General features: G+C 42.8%; 1 protein-coding gene across 4 annotated transcripts in view; it reads left to right on the forward strand.

Moving 5' to 3' along the window:
• The window catches only part of LUZP1 (leucine zipper protein 1), a 246131-nt gene extending 231012 nt beyond the window's left edge, over positions 1 to 15119 (forward strand). For all 4 annotated transcript variants that reach the window (XM_086957677.1, XM_086957675.1, XM_086957678.1 and 1 more), the window contains exon 4: positions 10494 to 15119. The gene's annotated coding sequence lies outside the window, so the exon portion shown is untranslated. The remainder of the gene's footprint in view (positions 1 to 10493) is intronic.
• The last annotated feature ends 4186 nt before the right edge of the window (positions 15120 to 19305 follow it).

Consider the following 19305-nt stretch of genomic DNA (forward strand, 5'->3'; position numbering starts at 1 on the left):
CCGTTGTTTTATTTAATTCTATTTCCTCCCGCTCTACTGTAAAAAGATTTATCAATGATGCCTTTATCGTTTTGACATCCTCCTTTTGGATGCCCTCAGGGGAGTTAAAAAGATCAATACGTCCCACCTTAGTTAACATTGTTTTAACGTACGTCAACCATGGGATCTTTAAGGCTCCATCCATACTTAAGCAATCTTCGAGGATTTTATGATTTAATTAAATCTCATCGTTTAGCCAAGTTTTTAGCCAGGAAATGACAGGGGCGGATTTTATAACGTCTGAGACATACCCAACACCGAGCTCTGAATGGATAGTAAAGGTGGGGGTAGACTGGGGGACAGTGAGTAATGATCTGAGAAACCTGTTTTCAGCCCTCTGAATGAGGACTGGACTTGTATATCCCCAAATCGAGGCCCCATAGGTGGCGATCGCCATGCTTTTAGCGTTATACACTTTAAGAATGGCGTTCGTCGGTCGTGACCCCAATTTCTTAGCGAAATTCAAGATGGCTCCAGCAGATCTACTCACTGCATTCGTTTTGACCTTATGTTGAGCATCCCAAGTACCTTTATCATCGAATAAGACACCCAAATAAGTAAAAGAAGGGACCCTATGTACCTCCTTTCCTGTACAAACAAAAGTTATGGGTTTCTTTTTTCTGCCATTGAGTCCCATAATCATAACATGTGATTTTTGCGTGTTTATTTTTAAATCTAAGGAGCTCATGAAGTCCCCGAAAGAGGCCAGTAACTTGTTAAGGGCAACACCTGTTCGTGCCAAGAGGACCGCGTATTCCGCGTACAGGAGGACCGGAATGTTAATCTCTCCTGCACGAGGAACATCGGCCCCCAAGGCAGAAAGCACCGGCTCGAGTGTGTTTATATACAGTGTGAAGAGGAGAGGGGCAAGGATACACCCTTGCCTCACTCCTCTCTCAGAGTTAAAGGGTTTAGTGCATCTACCGTCCCTGGTAACTCTGACCGATGCCTCCAATCCTTGGTGCAGATCAGCCAAGAAGCCTACTAATGAACTTTCTATGCCTATTTCCAAAAGGACCCCCCACAGCCTTGACCTGTTAACCAGGTCAAAGGCTGAGGAGAGATCCATAAATGCCATATATAAGGCCCCTTTTTTAACTACGGTATATTTGCTGATAATCAAATGCAAATTAAGGCACTGATCCAGTGTGCTTCTTTTGGGCCTAAAACCATAGTGTGCGTTGGATAAGATTCCCCTGCCTTCCAACCAAGATGTTAACCTCCCCAAAATGACTCTGCCCAAGATTTTAACCACAGAGTCAATGAGGGAGATAGGTCTATAGCAGGCAGGGTCACTCTTTAGGCCTTTTTTAAAAATCGGTACGATAATAGATGTCGCCCAGGAATGTGGGATCGTACCTGTCCTGGCGGAGTTAAACACATTCGTCAGGATCATAGCCCAGAATTTAGGTGCCGCCTTGTACAGGTCCGCCAGGACCCCATCAGGGCCCGGAGCCTTATTTTTGGATGTCTCATTTATAGCTTCTTCAATTTCCTCTGGTTGGAAAGCCTCAATTATATCGACATTGGGATGAGTCGGGTTATCCTGTGGTTGGTCAGATAGAGGCTGTCTATAAATATTGCCAAAGTGGGATAACCACAGGTCGTCAGGTATGACACACTCCACGGGATGACTATCTGCTCCTGAGAAGTATGGGTGGTTAATAACTTCCCAAAATTTGGAGCTATCCCGGAGGAGTCACGAATAGTGGTGGAGTCGGACTGTTGGTATGTAGTAGTCTTAGTGAGAGAGAAACTTGTTTATTTAGACCATAGTCTTTTAAACAATACAAACAAAATGCAAACAGAATCGGACAAAGTACGAGCAGACAAAATATTCCTACGTCATAAATAGTTAAAATTCATATTTGTTAAAAAGAAAAAAAAGGTTAAAAGAGGCTAACACCTCCTGATACACAATTCATTAAACCCAAATTTTACCAAAGTTTTCACATATCTGGAAGAATAAAAAGACAGATTTAAACTTTATAAAAGGCTTAAAAGAACTTAAAATCAGTGCCCATCCTTCGATATCTCCCTACCAAAATCTTTTACGGCCTTCAGGAATTTGCCCAATGCGATTGCAATTTCTAGCGAATGCATCTCTGTTAGTAAGCCTATCGCATGGGCACGTGTAAATGTCTTATGTGATAGGAATATAGGACGTAAAAACAATTTCCTTAAATCCTGTACAAATGTGCAATCAAGCAAAATGTGCAACATATCGTTTCTTATACCACGCCCACACTTACAATTACCTTCTGGAGCAATCAGTACAGATTTTAATTTCCCGTCTATCTTCCAGGGGTTGATCCCAACCCGGGTCCTTAATATTTCATGTCGTAACCCTTGGTTAGGCAATATTTCCAGATAAGGGAACCAGCCTTCATTTACCCATGAGATCTTTAACCACTGTACTGACTTTTTCTCCTGCATGTAATTTAGGTCCTGTGACCTTGAGAGCGACTGGCCTTGTTCCCTAAGTGTTTTCTTTTAAAGTGGCCTATCAGGGTGTTATGGGCAGGACTCAATTTAAGACGCCCTGATCCTTTCTGGAGAGTCTTTCTCACCTCCTTTGTCCAGCCAAGATTGCTTGTCAGGATTTCCTCTCCACACCATTGTGAGACCTTAGGTGTCACTCCTGGGTCTTGGCGCTTCCAGAATCTTGCTAGGGCCATTTGAGATTGTACACTCCAGGAAATCAGCCCTAGTTCCATTCTGATTGCTTGAACCATTGTACAATTTGGTAAAGACAATAACATTTTTAAAATTTTTCCCTCTTCCTGTTCCCACGTATGTTTAGTAGTCTTAGTGATTTGACTGTGTCCTTGTTGGTCTTGATACTTAGGAGAGCATTATCCACATGCTTCCTAATAAGGGAGAGTCTATTAAACCCCATGTCAAGGATTTTCGATTGTACCTCCAGACAGAAGGCTGTGGATCTGAGCCAACCTTGCTTTCTCAACACTGCTGCCCCTGCTAGCTGTTGGAAAGTTAAATTCGAAATGTCCATTGCTCCATCGGTGATGGCTACTGATGTTTTCCCCCTTCTTTGAGCATTGACTTAGCAACAACTTTTGTTCTCTGAGATGAGGTCAAGGAGTGCCGAGATGTCACGCCACATTTATCAATCATAATGATTCGGTGGCACACATCATCTGCTCACCCGTTGTTTCTTTCTGAAGGAGAAGACGATGGTATGATATGGTTCTTGATTAATTTTAGTCATTCCGACCTGACAAAATCCAGCATGAGTACCGATTTTATGGTCTTGAGTGACTGCTCCTTAAAGCGATAAGGACAGGAGTGATATTTTTGGAGCAGTCGTCGTTGATGTTGTAGTTGACAGTGCTGTTGTCATCAACAGGATCGGTGTCAAGATTTCCTTCATGTTCGTTGTCGAGGGTGGGGTTTCCATCAACGACGAAGGTCTTTGCTTCCTTAATCATGGCTGTTCCTCATAGAAATTAGATTTTTTTGAAGCTTTTTTTTTTTTTTAGCAGAAAGGCGTGTTTCCTTCCTGGGGTGTTTTTTTGCAGAAACTCAAGGTTTTTTTCTGTGAGGAGGTCACTGCAGGTGCTATATTAAATATTTTTAATACCCGAAACTCTATACGTCTTCTTTTTTTAGCTGCCTTCATGTGGCAGTGCTTGGTGGGGCACTTTTCACGAAATCATCCCCAGGCAAGGGAGCATCCTCCTTAAAATGAGGGTGTTTATTATTACTTTCCAGCAGATATGGTGGCAACCTCCTCTAGCTATTCTTCTGAATATCATATCATATCGTACATGGAGAAGCCTTGTAAGTTGGATAAAGGCAGTAAATGCACTGGTCATGAGGATCATGAGTGTAAATCTCATGTCCACAGCTAGAACATGGTTTGAATAATGATTCTTTTTTTCTCCCTGTCAATCATGGTGACAGTTGGTGACTGAGAAAGAAAGGTTCACCCTTTTGCTTTTAAGACCATAATTTTGGAAACCCCAGAGCTTGCTTCTGGTATTTGCCTTTTTCTGGGAGGATATGATTCTGGGATTGAATTTTTCAATTCAATATAGAAACTTCTACTCGACTGTTTTAACTAAAAATAATTATGCAATGGATTTTCTGACTATTTTTGTGAACATATTGTCCCAAATGCTTTGTAGTGGGTATGTCTAGTGTTAGTATGTTAGGAATTTAAACCAATGACTTGCAAGTTGCACGTTGATCTCAGCCTTATGCACTTACCTCATTGAGCTATTGTGCCAGGATAAAGGTAGGAACACAAAGGATAAATTACCTTTCAAAAGGTTTAGGGGTGAGGGAAATATTCAATTTGAATTGTAGAAGATTATGAAACTGTGGAAGTTACAAATAGGTCCAAATGTTTCTCATTGCTATACGTCTTAGTGAGTCTAAATCAGTAGTCAGATAGGGTTTTGAAGTCTGCGTGTGGATTGCAGTGGAGGTTTTCCTTGTTAAAATAGTTCACTTTGGAGTTAGAAACCTATGGTGCCTAACTCAAGTCAAATAGCAATGGTTTGTGGTTGAGACCAAAGCGCGTTTCACGTTCTATTATCCCCGAGAGGAGCTCTTTGTGAAACCGGCTTGAGCAGAAGGAAAAGCTCCATGCAGACAAGAGTTGCTCAATGCCCAGGTAGTGTATACAGCGGTCTGATTGAAGCTGCGAGGCCCTCTCTGTCTTCTCTTATAAATTAATTTCTTTAGCAAAGCAAACTTCTCTTAAGGTGGAAGCAATTCTGAAGATCTCATTGCCCTTTAGATCGCTCTGGTAGGAGCTTGCAGTAAAGGACCTTCGAGGTGAACAAAATGCTTCAAGCCAAGACTGGAGCTGTCTGAGGCGCCTCGTAGTGTGAGTTCCTTGTTGTTGGTCTCAGTTACTACTATTGCAAATAACGTAGTGCGTCTCGGAACAGGATAACCAGAGAGGGCTACTGAGAAAGCTATATTGGACTGAATGCAATAAATTGCTCGCAGTAGCTTTCGCGGTTCAGTATAAACTTTCAGACTTTTTTTCCCATCTGATTGTGCGGTCAGATGACAATATAGTTCAGAGTACTTGTCCTAGCATCAATATGTGCTCGGAGCCAATTTGTATGTCAATGTGCCAAGGTAACAGATCACTGCATCTTGGAACTCTTCTGCTAGTCTCACTCTGCATTCTCTCAGATTGAGCTGGCAGAGTCTTCCGTCCTCACATGTGGAGAGGCTTGGACACCACAGCTACTCGAAGCTGCTTTCATAGCACTTAATATCAAGGTAGACGGCTCCCACGACTCAAACAATCCATACTGTTGTAGCATGGATTAGTACATTTTGCTGCACTAAAAGGGGAATGATGCTCGCGCGACTCAAACCATCCATACTATTGTAGCATGGATTAGTACATTTTGCTGCACTAAAAGGGGAATGATGCCCCATATTTGCCTTTATTGATACATTCTTTTGATTTATTCTCGTTCATTTTTTTTGTTGTTGCAATTTTCAAGCTTTAAAAAGAATCATCCCATTCCTGAAGACATTATTGAGCTTTTTTAGATAGGAATGTCTGAATAGGAAATGGGTTTCACTGTACTGTCTGCTATGAATGTGTTCTAAAGCCTAGGCCAAGGCAGTCCCAACGGCTCCTGCACACCCCCAGTGCAGCACTCACCAGGCACCTTTAGCCCAGCGCCCAGGGAAGTCGGTAGATGGTGTTTCTTTCCCTCCTTCGCCTATGGTACACATAAGCCTTTACCCAGCTGTCTGCATGACCCTCAACGTCACACTGTGCCATACCTAATTGTTGACAACCCCCTCACCCTAAACACTGCTTCCTCCTTAATTGTCCTTACAGTCTCCCTTGGCATGACAAACACAAGGAGATGATGGACGGAGTGCTGAAGCTTTTCAGACACTCGCCCCCATTCACAGATCTGGGTTAAATCCATCATCGTTCTTTAGCTCACTTCGCCACCCTAGTTCAGACACAGCTATTTGCAAATCAGTATTGACCCTGTGCCTCATGAGAACAGTCCAGCCCGAACTGCCAAGCAGGCCCGGACTGGCCGTTGCGCGCACCGGGCAATTCCCCGGTGCGCCGCAAGAGTGGGGGCCGGTTTTTGTTACAGGGCCGTTTTTGCAGCATTGCTGCAAAAACGGCCCTGTAACAAAATCGGCGAAAACCGGCCCTGGCAAAGAACGCAGTCGCACCCCCAACCCCCCGTGTGGGGGGCCGGCCGAGCATTTTGCCAGGGCCGGTTTTGGTTCCCAGTCCGGCCCTGCTGCCAAGCCATGTCTTCCCTGGACCGGATACAAGTATCCTGGGACTGGTTTGGGGGTAACATCCCTTGTGGCAATGTGAGCAAGGGGCCCACGTCTGGGCATACCCTGACAACTTAGAGCGAACAAAGCAAACACAAGGAGATGATGGACGAAGCGCTGAAACTTTTCAGACCGTCATCCCCAGTCACAGATGGTTTGAATCCCTCATCGTTCTTTAGCTCACTTCATCACCCCAGTTCAGACACAGCTATATGCAAATCAGTCTTGACCTTGTATCTCATGGGAACAGTCCAGCCTGAATTGCGAAGCCATGTCTTCCCTGGACCAGATATAAGTACTCTAGGACCGGTTTCGGGCCTCTCACACAGTAAATACCTGTTAATGCACCATCTACTGAACTATCTGCCTAAAGAGGGTCCCCTCCAATGAAGTACAGTATGAATGTTATTCACCAAAGCGATGTTCCCAATATCCGCCCTTGCCACCAACTGTCTGCTAGCATACAAGTAGTTTGTGCCAGTATATGTGTGATAACTCAAAGCTAAATTTGTATATTCTCTGTCAGTGTGTGAGTCCAAATGTCAATGCTTCTCAACTTAGAAAAACTGTGTTGTAACCGCTTGCTTGCCACTCTGGTTGAAGCCCATCGAGATTTGATCAGTCCAGGCCCACACCCCAAACTAAGTTAAAATTAACTTCCACTACAATGTGCCCCTCTAGGAGATGGACTAACGATCAGAGTATCACTAAGAAATCTTTCTTAACCTATATTTTTGTGTAAATATTGCCAAAAGTGAGTCTACTACTTGCGTAGCACAGTTATGCAGGCACGGCTCTGCCCCAGTGTCTTTTTAGTCAAGACCTGCTGCAGCAGGGCACCCTGGCTAATGAAGATGGCCATTCCACTATTCTTATCATCCAAGGTAGGTGTGATATAGCCTGCCCCACCTACATGGTGGATCTACTTATCACTGATGGGTCTCCTGTAAAAATATTGTATCTGCAGACAGATCCCTGAAATAGGACAATGTTCTTTGCCACTTGCTTGGCAAGTCAAGCCACCTCATGTTTTGCAAGGGTAGCCTGAATGTAGTTTATCTCTTTCGAAACAATCGCCTATAGCAATGCTCGCTCACGTACTCCTGGGAAGCAGAGGCTTAATACATTCACCTGCAGTGTAAGGGAGTCCCACCATTCAGGCATTATGCCACTGTGGTGAGGTATACATATGCTGTGATCCCTCCTATAATTTCCCCACCAACTTTGTATAAAGTTATTATTTAAGCAAATGAAGAAACTGAGCATAACAATGTGTCTCTCTCACCCCTGAAGGACCAGGTCAAAATGGAAATGGCAGTTTTCGTATTCCGCTGGTACCATGAAAAAGAGGTTACATAATAAAGCCTCCAAAAGATGGGAAAGCCTCACTGTGTTGTTAAACACAGCATGGCTTCCTAGCCTCCTCCACCAATGATACTGTCACTTCATTGTCCTTCCAGTGAAACCGCTGCCCCCTTGGGAAGATTAATCGAATCTGTTCTATTTTGATAGGAGATCCTTCACCATCTTTCAGTACAGACATAATCTTGCTAGCATGGTCACTTCTAGGTCTTGGTGCTTCGCTTCCTTATTAGCCTTAAATAGTATAAATGCTGTTTTCTGGCTTCTTGCAGTAGATGTTCCTTCATTGGATACAAGTAGAGTTTAACAACTGCATTTCTTGTTTGTTTAGTATCTTTTTTAGACTTGAGTCCCAACATTTGGGCCCTCTCTAAAGAAACTGCCACGGATTTCTCTTTGTGCAGGATTTGTTGAAAGAGGATTGGACACACTGTTCAGTGCTCCTTTGTGCTCCTTCTCTCACAGAGTTGTAATCTTGCTATTATGTTTTTTGGGACTTATTCTCAAGACCCTCATATTTGTCATTAACTGTCTGCCCAATGGACTCAAGCGCTGTGATGATATTCGTGACTGCCTGACGAGTGTTTGACATAATGACAATCGGAGGTTCATGACTTTCTTAGGCTCACCTTACTCTAGTGGATCTGACAAAGAGAATAATAACCCATAACCACAGACCAGTGGCGCCTCATGTTTCCCTGAATCCACCACACAGGACTGGTAACAACCACCATGTTTTCTACGATGGGCAACAAGGGGCAGAGGCAGGTGCACAAGAAGAGGGTCTGGATTTCGCAGCAGCAACAGAGGTCAAGGCTACTATCCACAGGAATTCCACAGAGAACGGCAGATCCATTGTCAACATTTCAATTAGTGAACCAACCTCTAGACGCTCCTGATTCAGTCCACTTGCTTAACTTCTCACAATATACATTAACCAATTCAGAGTCTTCTATGCTTGGCTAGGAATTTTTCTTTGTACTTACAACACACCTGACTTTTTCAAGATCAATATGGGACTACACCATTTTTTTTGAAAGATGAGACGGAGAAATTACTTTGGCTTTGTAAATATTTTGTTGGAAGAGTCAAAACGTCGAGGATTCTGTTTTGGGTTTTGTGAATGTGACTTGTGAGCTACGTACTAATGTGTCATCATACAATTATGTCTTGCTAAATTATATTATACTGCTATTGTTAACTGAATATTTTGGGCGATCACTGCATGTTGTCACATCTTCCACCTTTCATATGCGCTGCTCTACCTTTTTATTTGCTCATATTTGAAGCAATAGCTATATATTAAGTATACATAAAATCAAAGTAAATAATTGGGCTATAAGTGTTTCAAGTAATGTTTACTACTATTATGAATACACAAGGGCTGTATGTCGCTTCTGCACAGTTTTAAGTGTAAAACGAAGCAACTTCTGTTGACTACAGTGTCTGACATAGACTGTAGTGACTGTTGGTTAGTGTCCAACTTCAACAGCCCTCTGATAAGATTTGCTCATAGTCGGTCTTGAAGACTGCCTGGTAGGTGAGAAGATCATCCTTCATAAGTTGTTGGTTTTCCTTGGTAGACATGACATCACCAAGGGCATCCAGTCTCATGTTGAGGCTAGTGAGATTGTGTGTCTTTGTGCAGTACATAGGAGTGTCATTGAACCTGTTTAGGCATTTGTACTGTTTGCGGCATGGTCAGGGTTGGATCTGCTCCAGATGTACCAGCTGGAGCAGAAAATGTTGACTCGGGCTGGGGTCTTGGCTCCAACCTCACTCTGAGTTGCCAAGCAGGATCCTTAAGCATCTGCTTTGTATTACCCTCTTCTGGTGTCTCCTCTCACTACAGCTAGCCATAACCAGGTCAGCCCTTATGCCTATTCGCCATGACCACCAATAATCAGTAAGCCTCCTGATGGACCACAGCGAGCACACTTATCAATTACATTCCCCCTTTAAGGTAGTTATAATGGTTTCTCCCCATTCTTTGTGACCTGACTGCCCCACTTAAAATTGTTTTACTGGGCCTGTGCTTGGGTGGCATAGCACTAATTTTTATTCCCATTATGTCCTCGAGAAATAACTTCATGTGGTTCTGCCCTTCTCCTGGCCAGAATGATTCATACGCCGCACCTCTCACAGGCCAAGCTTAGTATAATGGCTCTCTTCAATGTGACACAGCTTTAAAATATATCCCACTGTGGGTGTGCATAGGGCGCGAAGCCCTACTTTTACGGTGCTCATAGGACTTGTCTAGTCCTGTGTGCTCTGTAAGTGTATGGGCTTTGCCGCCCTGCACACACCCACCATGGGATATATTTTAAAGCTGTGTTACTTTGCAGCTCCTGCATGTCTCTACCCGGTGCACCTGCACCCTCCTTCCATGTGGTCAGAGTGTCTTGGGGTCTTTTGAGAAAATACAGTGAAGTGAGCTTCAGTCCCCAAGGATCTGTTTATTTTAATTTGTAACACTGCACTCTTTATGGATTGCAAGATATGGGATTTCTTGATGCTACTGTGAGTTGTACAACCTTGACAACTCAAAGAGCGACCATAAAAAATTTGAAAAAATAACCTTTCAAAAGGCTTTAAGGAAAATATTCATAGGCTGAATAAATGGTCTGCCGCCTGACTGATAACACATTTGCTGTGCCTTAGTAGTGTCGAATCATTGGCATCTATGTTAAAAAGCTAACGGGTACATCAGTGCTGTTATGATCCTGCATCTGAAATATTGAAGTACCTGCTCATCTGACTGATTGTTGTTGTTCTTTTCATTGTAGGTTTGGGATACCCCCCTAAAGATGACTGCCGGAAACTGACATCTTTGTCCCAGAATGGGCAAGCTACGAAAACGAATAAACTAATGAAAACTGAAAGCTCTTTGAATGTTGACGTTTCATCGCAAGTTCTAACAAGACATTTAAATATATATTTTTTTAAGAATGCTTTTGTCGTGCCAAGAGCTTTACCAGCATCATTTCTGCAAGTGCGGAGCCTGCATGGACTTCAATCAGAGCATTGAGAAGTACACCCACTTGTATTCATTGTACAGTACAACTGATGTTACCTGACTGCATCCGAAGACTAGATTATATGTAAACATTGGTGCATGGCCACCGATTTGAGAAATAACAGGGTACTTAAAGTACTAAAGGGAAATATATTAATAACCACTTTATGTTGTAGCAGACTTGAGGTTCCAACCAGTGGTATCTTAATTAAAGGGACTCCCACCCCATTTATCCCTACCAGAAAGTCTACTTGGCCGCCAGTAGTTTCCTAGGGAATGCCCATTCTGTATGTAGGTTACAGGGTACCAGCATGCATAGTGGTAAATATAACCAGTGAGCGGGTGCTTGTAGAACCCGTCACGAAAATGTATTTGTGCTGCCAGACATGGAGTTGAAATGCGAACAAAATACTAAATATTTGCATTGCCAGGTCTAAAAATACAGTATTTATGTTAAATTCTATCTTCATCCTTAAAATCTTCCTCTATTGTGCCATTTTGAAAGATGCCCAGACCATTCTGTATAAAGCATGAACTGTTAATTTGCTCAATATGATCATCGAATCCTAACATTGGATACAAAGTGTTGCGTGTTTTAACACAAGGGCATAAAGTATTAAGAATAGAAGCACTGAGAGTGTTTCCATAGCTAGCGAATTTGCACTCTTCGCATGCTGCGTTCATTAAAGTTTTTTGCATGCCATGAAGGTCGAAAGACCAGCACATAAAGGAAAAACACCTTTTTATAACCTATAATAAGTGGGGCTTTTATCGATAGGAGTGTTTCTATGTGCAAAGCACAGAGAAAGCTTATATTGTTGCATAGTTGAATAGTTAAATGCAGAAAATATTTGAGAACCAGCTGTGCATGACTGACCTGACATTTAAAATCAGATGCACACTTCTAATATAGGAATTTACAGCACATGTATGCTGAGTCCTTTCAATAGCTTTACTTGTTGTGAGAATAGTCATCTGGGGACTGTTTACCTACTCCCCAATTAACAAGCTTTCTTTTACTTCCATGACTTGTGGAGCACAGAGCAAATGCAAAAATGGTGGAGTGGAAAGAAATGTTTTGGATTTAACTTACCTCGTTGGGTATGTGCATTCTAAGAACTATAAATTTGCAACTCAGTACAGAGCCCCACCCGTAATTTTTCATTTATAAAGGACTTCAGCAGTACACGAGAAAGTGGAGGCAAGAAAACCTCCCCTGTTTCATTACAATGAAGGCCCCGCTCAACCATAGCCCTTTTTTTCTCTTTCGTCAGCAAAACTGCCTCTTGAATTGAGGAGCATATTTATAATATTTTGGAGTAGGGCAGCGCTTCAAGTGTTCTAGCTGCGCTGCCCTATGTTAAAAGAAAAGGGCAGGTATGCTCCATTTCTGAAAGATACCGCACATTTCTGTCCTTTCTGCCAGTGCCGGCGCCGAAAACTGCAGTGGAGCGCCAATGCTGGCACCCTTGCAGCATGGTACTAGGGTGGCTATGTTGTTAAAATGATTTTTTTCGTGCAGGAAGGTGTTCCTTCCTGCACAAATGAAAACATTTCTTGTTACACCTGCTTTGGGAAAGTGTTAGTTTTTGCGCTGCCCCCGATTTACCCTATGTTGTAAATCTGGTGCAGTGTAAAAAAACCTGGGTGTTGTGTGGGAACACCCACAGCAACACCCATGAAACGCCCCTTCCTAGCAGAGTAAGGAATTGCCTTACTTCATATTTACAAGCCTGTGAAAAACCTTGCAGGGTGGCCTTGCGTGGGCCGGCACACTACACCTCCGGAGCGTCACAAAAGTGATTCTTCGGCGGTGCAAAAGTGCAGCAGGGTATTGTAAATATGCCCCTTAGTTTGTCAAAAAGAGGCAGCAGAATGCTTTTAAACAAGTAAAAAAAAATGTTTGGGTTGTTTGCTTTGACATGTTTTGAGGGAAAGGACTGTTCTTGGGTATCAGCTGACATCTCCTCAAATCCAAGTCAAACACACAGCTACTTTCTGTTTGTTGTCTACAAGGAAATTGGAGTTGCAACCAAATATTCTGTTCCAGTACAATTTCCCTACTTCTTCGTTGAATTTGTTTTTCTAGATAAACAAAAATGTATATTGAAAGGTATCATTGTTTTTAATACGACGTTTGAATAGAGAACAAATATTTTCTCAAAATGTGGGTTTAAGTAATTGAGAAGGGATTCATTAATAACTCAAAACGGTATTCTCTCCTTAGGTGTTTTGTGTTTTTTGTAGTAAGTGAAAGTATTCATTGTAGACTGCAACATGTTTTTGGTAGCTCTGTTGTTTTGTCCACAAACAGACATCATCTACCATATATGTTCTGTTATTTTGTGATGTCAAACTGGTGGAAAACGTATAGTATTGTTAAGCCCAACAGACAGCACTTTCTTTGTACCGCTGAACAGCCAAAATAGGTCTCCACCTGGTTTGGGAGAGTCATAAAGGTGTCTTCCCTTTACCAAGCCCTAATATTGCAGGGTAGCACCTGTGTCGCCATCCTAACTGTAGAAAAGCCTCCAGGTCTGGTCGATCTCTTGTTTTTCCGGGGATAACCCTGCCTACTGTAACATCAGAAAGTTTAGAGGAATGCTGGAATAGCAAGTTGTGGGTGTTATAGAGATTGAAAAGGTTCTGGAAAAAAACAGCTTCATTTCATTATTCTTATTGACCACATGGGTGGAACCTGGAAGATGTAGTAGTGATGTATAGATCTGAAAGAGGGTATCCAGAAACAGTTTGTATGGCATAATATCCAGAATTGTGGATCTGTTTTCCAATTCTGTAGTCTCAAACGACAAGAGAGATAATTGTACTGTTTTCCCTTCTTTTGTGGTGTTACCAAATAAAGCAAATTATTATTAAATATATCCAACACCAACTTTATTTAAAATCACCTGGCTTATGAACCTGGTGGCTGATTTTCACTATCTGACACATGAGTAAACTGAACTACTATATTTTGATGGAAATTCATTCTTAATATGTACATATTGGCCACAACGTTTTGCATTGTGGCAGTTAAAATCATCATCTTTATTTGGATACCCTCCTACTCCTGTGAGGTGTGATAAAGGAACTGTTCACTCATTTGAGCACACTGTAGCTGACTAGGGCACCTGAGCGCCAAGCACCAACGCATTCCTCTTGTGCTATTTGCAACTCATTGCTTTTCAGACAGTTTATAAACAAATAGTTGCATGAGGTACTATTAGTGTCCATTTATAGTCAAATTATTGGCGATGAAAACTATTTTTACCTAAATAGCGTCTGAAAAAGCTCCAAGTATATCTCATAAGCCATGGAATTTCCTACCTCTTAAACATGTGTTGGTTGACTCAATTAATGTACTTCGTAGTTCTGACCCAAGGATTTAAACCATTACACTAGATGTCTTATTGGCTTCTACACTCCTATAAGCAAGTCTTATATATAGACTAAAATGTTGTTTTCATTAAAATACATTTTAGTACAGATTTGCTGCAGCGGAAAACGTGGCATCAGGATTAACACTACCTTCGTTGTAGCGTCTACAAAATAGATCACTCCAAAGGGATGTACTACTTCCTCAGACTTTCACCCAAAATGAAAAAACCCTCCATATACTTAAAACCATATTTTGTGGTGCATGCGTTCTCATCTATCACTTTTTTTTACATTCTTTTCATGAATGTTTGTGTATATTTTGTATGCCTTAATGACAGACATTTGTCATTTAGATTTTAAATCAAAGATGTATTTATTTTTCATTATATATAAAAAAAATTGAACAGCAGTTATTTTATCGTACTTTGGAATAGAATGTAGGTGATTTTCTGCCAGGTGCCATATGTATCTACCGAGACACGTTCTAATGTAAAACTGTTTATTATTTTTCTATAATGCAGAAATGATAAACCTTTTAGACTGAAGGTAAAGCAATTTGTAAATGCCACTGAAACCGGATAATGGTATTACAGGAGCATAATACACAGTTTCCCGTTGTATATTTTTAAAATATTACTCGTGTCTTATGTTTTTTTGTGTGCCTTTTTTGACATTTCTCAATGGTTTAAATTCTGATGTAGGGATGACAGAGTTTCCCATGAATCCGGGTTTTCAAGCCATTGGTGAAGATGAAATAAAACACTCCAGTCATTATATATATATATATATATCTTTTTCAGACATAGAAAGCGTATATGTATATAGGGCCTTCTCCAACTGTTTAAAACTTATATAAAAATAAATGGAATGTGTATATGTCAAGGAGCTATGCAAATGTTGATTTGTCATTATAATTTTTGTATTTTCTTGAAGCCGTGCATACTTGTATATTATAAAGATCATGTAATGTATATGGAAAACTATTTTACAAAAACATTAAATATTTCAGTGGCTACTATATCATTGTTGTGCTGTCCTAGTACTGCTGAAACCTGTTACTATTACTTTTCCCAAAGAAGCACTTTTCAGCGTACGATTTGTAATCTAAACATTTTGTTCGAGGCATGTGTGGCTGTAGATGCATATGCTGTGCATACTCCTGCTGTCTAGTGTTGGGCTCGGATGTGTGCAAGTTGCTTTTCTTCAAAGAATTCTTCTTGAGTCACAAGGTAGTGTGAATCCACCTCTAGCTTACATTGCGCCTAGTCATCGGCTCCATTGTTAGATTGTTTTTTTTCCACAATCAGGTTTAGATGTGTTCACAAGTTTCATAGGTTTGTACCCACAATGATTATATATAATCCTGATAGTTTTGTACCCACAATGATTATATATACTCCCATGGTGGTAAAATTCCAAATTCTGGATTTGGCGCGGTGGATATAGAAAGTAGAATCCTATGTTGCTTTAGTCTTATCTTCTTTATTTGAATGCAAATAAAAGCAAAGACCGCAAACACGTTTAGCCCAAAGGCCAGCAGGCCAGGGCTTCTTCAAGGGTGATTAAATATGAACACAAATGTATTGTTAAGAAGGGGAGGGTGCCAAAAGCGGTGGACACAAGGTCATATAAGGCCAGGTGTCGGGGTGAGGCCCGGAGAGGAGGTGGTGTCGTACAGGTAAGGATAGGAAGCTGTAAGGAGAAAGAAAAAGAAGAAAACCATGTTGTATATGAGTTCGAGGTGGCTAGTACTTCATGCAGGTATAGGCCTATTGCCAGAGAGGGTGATTAACAGTCAAATGGACACATAATCCTAAGGTGATATTGGCTTACAAATGCTGGCAAAGTGTGTGTGCGATATCCAGTAAGCAAGAAAACGATAAGACGAGAAATGTACAAATAACTTACCAGAACGAGTTACAAAATAGAGGAAAGCCAACAAGGTCTAATCGTTTGGATGTGTGCTTCTGTGCTCCAGATTGACTCAGGTGCGTTGTTCGTGTTCAATTCTTGTGCTCCATTTCTTGGTCGGTATTGTTTTCAATCTCGTTTGCCCCATTTCTGTCATATCGGATCAACACTTCCACTTACCATTCAGGACAGTATGTGAGATGCCACTTGCCCCCAGTAGGGCCTTGCACGTTGGGGGGCCTCTATTTCTTTCCTTTAGTTCTGCTCTCATCATGCCTTGCCTGTGATAGAACGGATGCCCTTGGTGTCGTGCAAAGTGCCTTTAGGCCGATCTCCACCAGGTCTGTAATCTCTGCCTCTTGTCCCAAGCATGACGAGGCCTCTTGTGGCACATGTCCATCCTTTCAGTCGAATGAGACCAGCTGACCCCATGACTCGAGATGTTATGCAGGAGCAGAGAAGATTCTCCAGACCTCTTCGGCACCCAGGACATCGAGTGGGGAGCATCAACTCAAGCCTTCAGGTGCTGACTAGGAGCCTTTCTCCCCTGAAGAGAGTTCTTGCTCCGACCTAGAGATTGAAGACCTTGCGCAGTTGTGAATACAGCTCCCCCTCGACACCGGTCCGAGCTTCTACCCTACAGGGGGCATTGAGAAGCTATGGACCCATAGAGACATACTCCTGGACCGCCACTTCCTTCAAGCCGTGGTAGACACAAAGTCAACTTCAGACACCACTCCCAGCTTCGGCTCGCCGTCTAAGAAACCCTTAAAACAGACTCCCTCAGCGCTGCTTGCTCCCTGCCTGCCACCATACACGACCATCGGCTCTGAAACTCTTGGCATCAAAGCACAATTTGGTGCCGAAACATTCTGCTCCAATTGGCAGACTAGCCCACGAACCAGTCAAACTGGTCCTCCAGGAGCAGCTCAATGCCTGACTGAAACAAATTGTCATCCACCCTCAAACCGGCCGCATACTAACGCAGCCTCTGACGCCGGACCCTCGGCCTCCTAAGAGACAGCTCAGCTCTCAAGAAGCTCTGGAATCCCCTCCTCACCAAACGCTGTGAAAGAAGCAGGATAAAGCCTCTAGTGCTCTTCTTGACACCGGAATGCCTCCATACATTTACACTTAATCCACCCAGATCCCCCTCACCTTTCTCACGTTCTTCTTTACACTCCACAGGGGTTCCACATTTAAGCATGAGTGAACACGCTGAGGGTGACCTTCAGGACTCGTATGATGTAGATCTGCCTGTAGATACTGATCCCGACCTCTACCCTCCCTGACCTTCTCGTCCAGATGACACCTGCTCTTACCACAAGGTTCTAGGTAGGGCTGCTGCTTACCACAAAGGTACCAGTCTCCATATCTTAAATCGCAAAAACACATAATTACATTGGGTGTCTAATATGTGACACTAAGGATCCATAGGACAATTTAATTGGTATGGAGACCATCACAAAAAGAAACTGGTGTATGCCTGAGTAGCCATGAAAAATGTAGGCACATATTTCATGACTACCGAGGCATACATCCATTTCTTTCATGTTATTAGAACCGGTGGTTTCTCAATGAGCAATGCAAAACCAAATAGTTTTAGATTACGCTTTAAAACCATTTGTTTTGCATTGTTTACTAAGAAGCACAGGAGCGTCCCCGGAAATGAAACTGACCCCTCCAACAGTGAAACCAACCTCCACTCAGCCAGCCCACCGAAACGCCAAGTAGCCAGTCCAGCAAGTTATATTATGATATGTTTTTGCTACATTATAAAGTAAACTTGAATGGGGGGGTGATATTTCCAGCTTCTTCTCATTTGCTTTGATAATGTTGTCCTCAAGAGATTCCGAAGAAGCTCCAATTTCTCTCCAATCATTTTTTTTTTGAAAAATAATTTTTATTGCAGATTTACAAGTCACACAATTCTTCCATACAGAACTGTTACATCTGGCTTCAACAGGACGCCGGACTATGTTCAATTCTGTACACAGCCATTAAGCCCACATCCCAGGGGTCGGGCGGCGTTAAGTGGGAGAATGACAGAAGCAAGAGCACCACAACAAGCTGTAATCAGTTTATACAAATTTTCCATATCCGCTTTTCCTTTTTTCTCAAATTTCCCCCCCCCCCCCTCTTTTGGTCCCTCCCCCCTTGAACTCCTAACCTATCCCCAACTACCCATTCCTCCCCCCGAATCTCACCACCTATGCATGTGAGCTTGTCTAGTCTGCATCTGTGAATGTGGTCAGGAACAAATAAGTGTCTAATTGTGTGATGTGCCTGGCGTGTCTTGGGGAGTGTCGATGTCAGCATCAGGCCCTTCCTCCTCATCGTGCGATGCGCAGTCGCGTAAGGCCTGCACTAATGCTTCCCACGCAGCTGCTGCGTCCAGCGCCTTGACTTCTAGTCTCCGATGTGCCATTTGGTATCGAAGTGTGCTTTCGCTAGCGGCCCATTTCAGTAGCTCATTGAGCCATCTTCTGTACGTGGGACCTGATCTCATCTTCCAGAGTCTCGTAATTTCTCTTTTGGCCAGGAGAAGGCCCATATCAATAAATTTGCTTGTGATCTTATTTATGGGAGTATGTGGGAACCAATGTAACACACTGGTAGCCATATCAAATTGCAGTTGTCTCTCTGTCACTGCATTCTGCGTGTCACCCACCGCCCGCCAGTAGTCCCCCAGTGCAGGACAGGACCACAGCATATGGTCCAGCTCCGCCTCCTCTGTAGTACATCTGGGACATGCTGCCTCGGCCGCTCCGAAATATTTCTTGATTTTACCACGCGTTAAATAGGCCCAGTGGAGGATAAAGAAATGTATCTGCTAAAAGCGTGCGTTTCTCGTACTCTTCCGTGCCCGTCTCACAATCCGCTCCCAGGCCGCCTCGGGGATCTCCTTATTCAGGTCCACCTCCCATTTGGCCTTCAACGCCGTCAATGATGGCAAGTTCTCCCTGAGCATTCTAGAGTACAGGCATGTGACTGCTTTTATAGGTCCCCGCTGCCATCATGGTGTATTGACAGGCCATTGTCATTGTGGGTTCTAATAACCCTTCTTTCCATTGTGCTTGCATAGCTCTAGTGACCGCAGCATGCAGTAAGTATCCTCCTCTCGGGAGGTCAAACCGCTCTTGGAGTGTCTGGAACGGTAATAGCGCCCCATGCTCATACAAATAACCAAGAACCTGCTGCCCCGCGTCTTCCCAGACCTGTAATTGCGACCAATCCCCTCTGTGAGGGAGCGCAGTTATCATCGAGAGGAATCTCAGGTGCGTAAGGATGTT

This window comes from Lissotriton vulgaris, chromosome 2_1, assembly GCF_964263255.1.
Source record: "Lissotriton vulgaris chromosome 2_1, aLisVul1.2, whole genome shotgun sequence".
Lineage (NCBI taxonomy): Eukaryota > Metazoa > Chordata > Amphibia > Caudata > Salamandridae > Lissotriton > Lissotriton vulgaris.